The sequence below is a fragment of the Triticum dicoccoides genome, chromosome 1B (assembly GCF_002162155.2).
Source record: "Triticum dicoccoides isolate Atlit2015 ecotype Zavitan chromosome 1B, WEW_v2.0, whole genome shotgun sequence".
Classification (NCBI taxonomy): Eukaryota; Viridiplantae; Streptophyta; class Magnoliopsida; order Poales; family Poaceae; genus Triticum; species Triticum dicoccoides.
This window is the reverse complement of record NC_041381.1, coordinates 419660388-419666455: the sequence shown is the minus strand read 5'-3', so window position 1 is coordinate 419666455 and position 6068 is coordinate 419660388. Positions and strand designations below refer to the sequence as shown.

The following is a 6068-nucleotide window of genomic DNA, read 5'->3' as shown; positions in this document are numbered from 1 at the left end:
ACTGCAGGGAAGCAGATCCCCTCACAATTTAGAAAGGTGTGAGTTCCGAACAATCAGAGCATAAGATTCGGCAATCAAAGGTTAGTAGAAAGGTGTGAGTTCAATTATATAGAACTATAAATATATCTCTGTTGCGTGGTAAGTGTAATACCTTAGTAAGAAAGATTGAGATCGACTTTGAAAATTTTCAACACTGATACTGCGGGTTTATAACTTTTTCGGGCAGATGTTCAGGAGTTCGACATCTGGTCAGGACAACAAGGACGGTCGGTCTTTGAACGACATCGGCAAGGATTATGGGAGGCAGGTAATATCAAGGTAGTTGAACATTAGGGTTTGGTCTTTTATTTCTGTGGTGTTTGCTGTCAAGGTGCTACCACTGAGAACACCAATTAGTAGATCATTAAAAAGAACAAAAATGATTAATATATCCTGGATGAATCCTGTAATATCTGTTTATCCTATGCATCTACTCTGTAGTTGAGTATTGAGAGGTGGAAGAAAAAAATCACTACAAAATGAGAAGAAGATGAAGGATGCAAATGATGTCAAGCACGCACATGCTATGCGGGCTGGAGTAATTGGAGTCAAGAGTGAGATACAAGTTCTTGGCAAATGTCCCAACCAGGACCATGTTGTGCAGCAGACACCTGCAAAGAGGAGCATTCTAAGCAGCAGAGACTCCACTAAGCAGATTGTGCAGGTAAAGACGAAAACTTCAAATGCTGGTTTTGAACGTACGTGGAAGTTTTACGTGCTAATTCTTCATAATACTCTCCCGTGCCTCTAATTATTTTTTGCTTTCAAGACACAATTGTCCACAAAGGTGCAGAGCGGGTGTTGTGACGCCCCAGCGTTTGATGGCAGTCATAATGAAGAGGTACAGGGTAACAGAATTTGCCTTGATGCAAGCAGAAGGATCATTGGCAACAAAAGCATTAGTGTTCAAGGATTCGGTACGGTCTGCGCAGGCAAGAAGAGTCCAACGACAAAATCAAACATAGGAGGAATAAACTTTACTGTTCAGCAGCACCAGAAAGCAATACAGGTGACATCAAATATGGACGTGCAACAACATTTAAAGCAAATGTATATTTTTTTGTGAGCAATTTTTTCTTTGTTTTCGTCTGGTATATTTAAATTGTAGTATCTTGCACACGCAGGTGTACGAGCAAGGAAGCAAGTATCGCAGTAGTCCACGGATCAATGAAAACATAAGGCAAGGTCCTTTGAAAGGATCACCTGCGGTGTTCAACATGAGGGGTCCTTCCAAAGGATCTCCGATGGCATTCAGAATAGTGAGCGAAATTACCAATGCACAGAGGTTGTCACCAAGATTTGCTGGACAAGAGAGGCATGGGAAAACAAAGGTGACGTTTGAACTATGCTTTTTCAATTCAACGGACAAACAATTTTATGGAAGAACAGTGTAAAGTGTAAAACATTAGGACGGCTGTCTGTCTGGTGCGGTTGTATATGCAGTTGTATAGGATGTTGTTGTGCCTCTCCGGTTGTATGGTGTAAGCAGAAGCACATCTGTGCCTTTCTGTCGAGATGTGTGTGTAGCATGGTCACGTTCGTGTTGCTGGGTGTAATGTGAACAGTGCCTCTGGTGTACCGCTTATTAGAAATTAAAAAAACATATATGCTGCTCTGGGTATCTAATTCTGTTTCGTGCTATGTGTTCAGGATTTGGCGGAGGGGATAACAGATGAGGCAAAGAAATATCGTATTTCTCCATCCATTTCGAAAGGAACGCATCATTCAGAGCAGCAAGTAGCATGCAGCGCCAGCACAGATTGCATTGTAGAAGCAGCACTGTCCCTTGGTTGCACAAGTGCCAGAGAAACAGGGAGCAGCATTGCACAATGCGATAGTGGAGAGGCAGAGTCATTCATGGATTTGTCCGTGCCATGCAGAAACGATGCTGCTGCGTGTGACAAACAACAGAGCAGCAGCAGCTCCGCTGTAAGTGGACCTGTGGCTGGCGATGAAACCGATGTTGTCAGAAGTGAATGCGATAAGACAAACGAAGACACTGTAGACAGAATCAAAATGGCACCGCCGACCATTGTAGAGAAAGAAATGGACGACATGTTCAAAGAAGGCATATACCCAACGATTCAGGAGGTCACCGAAGCGCTCGAACTAGAGGGTGGTATGGTATTTGGATCATTGGATGAGTGCTTTTTCTTCTTCTGCAGATATGCGAGAAGGGTTGGCTTTGCTGCCAAACGATCAACGAGCAGAAGATCGACATATGATCAGCAAATTGACAAGTAGGTGTTTCAGTGCACCAAGGAAGGGCAGAATAAAACAACTGAGAGACATGTTAAGGAGAGAAGGAGCAATTGCTTGATCCGGACAAGCTGCCCAGTCCAAATAACAGCCAAGAGGGGTGCAGATAGGAGGAAATGGTATCTGAAGAACGTGCGCCTAGAGCACAACCACCAACTTCACCCATCAGATTGGATGCTGAAGTTCATGAGATGCTATAAGAAGATGACACCTTAGGAGAAATTCTTTATACAAGTGCTGCAGAAGGCGAGGTTAGAACCGAGGAAGGTTATGCAGATTTTTACTGCCATGGGGACACCGAGGCGAGAAATTATGTTCGACATGATTGACATAAGCAATATTGCATGCCGGGACAAAGCTGGAGAGCGCGACACTGATATCGAGGACACCATGAAACTGTTTGCCGATATGCAGAGGCGGAGGCCGAGATTCCACCATGTGGAAGAGACAGAGAACAATGTAGTGCGGAGCCTGTTTTGGACAGACTCCTTGTGCAAGATGAATTATGATCTATATGGAGATTCCGTGTCTTTTGACACGACATTCTCTACAAATATATATGGCTTGCCATTTGCACCAATTATAGGTGTCGACAACCATGGGTCGACCGTCCTGTTTGGACTAGGCCTTTTGAAAGATGAGAAAATAGGGTCATTCAAGTGGCTCCTAAGCACGTTTGTCGAGGCAATGGGGGGTAAAGAGCTGAAATACATAATAACAGACCAGGACCAGGCGACGAAGACTGCAATAAAGGAAGCTCTTCCGAGAACGAGGCACAGGTTCTGCTGGTGGCATATTAGGAAGAACCTGAAGGAAAATAACGCAGTAGTGTTTGCGCAGCACCTAGGGATGTCTGATGATTTATTTCGAATCGTTAAAAACTCACTAAATCAAGACGAGTTTGAGCGTGCCTAGAAAGCAGCAATTTCTGTGCACAAGGCGGAAGGCAACAAACACCTGAACATGCTATGGGAACTCCGAAATTTTTGGGTGCCGGCTTACTTCAAGGACTGCTTCTATCCTTTCTCGTCAACAACCACTCGCAGTGAGAGCACGAATTCGATGTGGAAGAATTACGTCGACCACAGTGACACTATAAAAAGGTTTGTTGATGCGTATCACATGATTCAGCAAAATTGCCTCGCCACGCTTGACAAGAAAAGACACCGAACAGAAGAGAAGGCGCCATCACTAGAGACGGGTTTTCCCATTGAAAGACAGGCAAGTCAAGTATACACCAATGAAATTTTCAGGAAATTCCAGCTGGAGCTACAGAATCGGACTTACTTCAAGTGCTCTGACCTGGCAAAGAGGAGGCAGTATTTTTTAAAAAGGATTACTGAGCCTGGAGAAAAAGTGTGGAAACCATATCCGGGTGAGGAATTTGAGAGGTCTGAGTTCAGGGTAGATGTGGATGAGCAAAAAGAAATATACAGTTGCAGCTGCAAGAAAAGGAGTAGGGATGACATCCAGTGCTGCCATGTGCTTAAGGTGATGGACCAAACAAGCATGATCAATCAACTTCCAAAATCCTTTGTCATCCCCAAATGGACCAGGAATCTATCAGAGAGTCTGAAATTTCTGTCTACAAGTCAAGGTGATAGCATGACCGCACAAGATGATGAAACGATGAGATTCGGCCTCGCTTACGCTGAGTTGTCAGATATCTGTTCAAATGCTTGCAGAAATAGAAGGCATACAGTGTTCTGCGTGAGTGTATGGTAGATATGAAAATAAAAGTCATGGCGGGACTTGCTGAGGAACCAAACACAGGCATTGTTGCCGAAACTCTCAAGAACCCTCCCATGAGTGGCTCAAAGGGCATGAAAAAAGGAGATCGAATCAAAGTTGGTTCTGAGAAGAAAGGAAAAGGCAACAAAGCCATATCCAAGTGCGGTCGTTGTCGAGAAAAGGGTCACAGGAAAACAAACTGCCCGGATAACCCAGAAGTACAGGAGAGGATGAGGATTGAAGAGGAGAAGAGGAAATCGCAACAGGAGAAGAGGGCAAGGTCAATGAAATGGCCGACAACACCGACAACACCATCGAGGACATCAAACGGCTTAGGACAATGCACTCCAAGCCCAGGAGGAAGACATCAGATGGTAGCAACTCCAAAGACCCCACTGACAGCAGGGAGCATTTACCAAAGTCTTGCATCTACGCCAGAATCGAACATCACACAAGCCAGGCACACAGAATGCATGCAGGGAAGCCCGGGACAAGGCACGGAATCTGCGCAGTCCATTTTCAGAAAGGAAAGGTCTGAGTGGAGACTTTTTGGTACCGGAGAGCAGTACGAAAAGAAAAATTAAAACGTAATAATGCAGGCTAAACAGGGCGTAAGCAAAAAACAATTATGACCGCAATCTTTCGCTTTGTTTTTATGTATGAATGTTAATATTGCAGGCAAATAGGTTGAATAGGTATGCAGAATCGTGGGGTTGCACAAGTGTCGAGAAGGAAGAATGGATCACTGAACATTCAAAAACAATGTTGCACGTGGAGCGATGAAATAGCAAGTGATCGGTGTGGAGGGCGGGCTGGTGTTGATTGTTTATTTTCTCGTTGTGTGGTTATAAGAACGGCTTGTAAGTTAATTTGCTGCAGTCATAGAAAGAAAACAAATTTAAATAACAACGCCTTTTGTTTCTTTATGTATTTTTACTCGAAGGAGAAAAATATCAGAGGCATAGGTTTCCTTGTTATTTTCCGCAGCCGCGTCGGTTTCTAAACGTGGATGTTGTAAGCATACAAGCATGCTTCTCTGCTGCGTGACAGAGAGATAAAAATAACTGAAGGGCACGGGCAGCCACGGCCATGCCACTGGTGAATGTTCAACCGTGACTCTCACGGTTGCATCGTAAACGCACGGACGTGACTCTATGTAATACCACACCATGCCTCCGCGTGTTTACGTCGCTTGTCTCTCTGTTTGAACGAGTCGATGGGATTGTTCGGAAGACAGACACTAGTTTACATGACTCTATATAATACCGCACGATGCCTTTGTGTGGTACCCACCCGTGCTTACGGCGTGGAACAGATTCTTTTAATGTATGTATGTGTCGTAAAAAATTAAAACTTGGAGGGGCACACCCGTTCCTGGTCTGCATGTTCAAAAGTGCATATTGTATAATCAAAGCCGTGACTGTTCAACAGTGCATATGTACAACCATGATTTCACCTTGTCGTGGCATCGTGACGTTCGTTCTCTGCCTGAAAAGCGTGCCTTCCACAGCTGTCCTACTGTGCGCCTGACAAAGGAGCAATGCCAGCCGATAGAGTGCTTCTTCTATTACTAAAAGCGTGGCCCTCTTTGCTTCACTTCCGTGCGTTTGACAGTTGCTCCTTGGTACAGAACCATGGTTGTACAGAGTTCTTGCCCGTGCTTTTAAGGACAGTGTTTCTCGGATCGTCCATTCAATGTCTCAGAAAGTAAACTGTGAGGGTTCACATCTGTATCCAGTCCCGTTGTGTTTCTGCAGTAAACGCTCGTACGTGACTCTATGTAATACCACAACATGCCTCCACTAGTTCATGTCCGTGCCTCTCCGTCGGCGGAATCGTTCGGAACACAGACACGAGCTAACATGACTCTATATAACATCACACGATGTCTTTGTGTGCTGCCCACCCGTGCTTCCAGCGTGGAACAGATTCTTTTAATGTATGTACGTGTCGTAAAAAATTAAAATACGGAGGGGCACGTCCGTGCCTGGTCTGCGTCTTCAACAGTGCATCTCGCATAATCAAAGCCGTGACTGTAT

General features: G+C 44.7%; 1 pseudogene; it reads left to right on the top strand.

Annotated features, from left to right (window-relative positions):
- Positions 1–226: 226 nt before the first annotated feature.
- LOC119350438 lies at positions 227–4720 on the top strand (annotated as a pseudogene).
- Positions 4721–6068: the final 1348 nt, after the last annotated feature.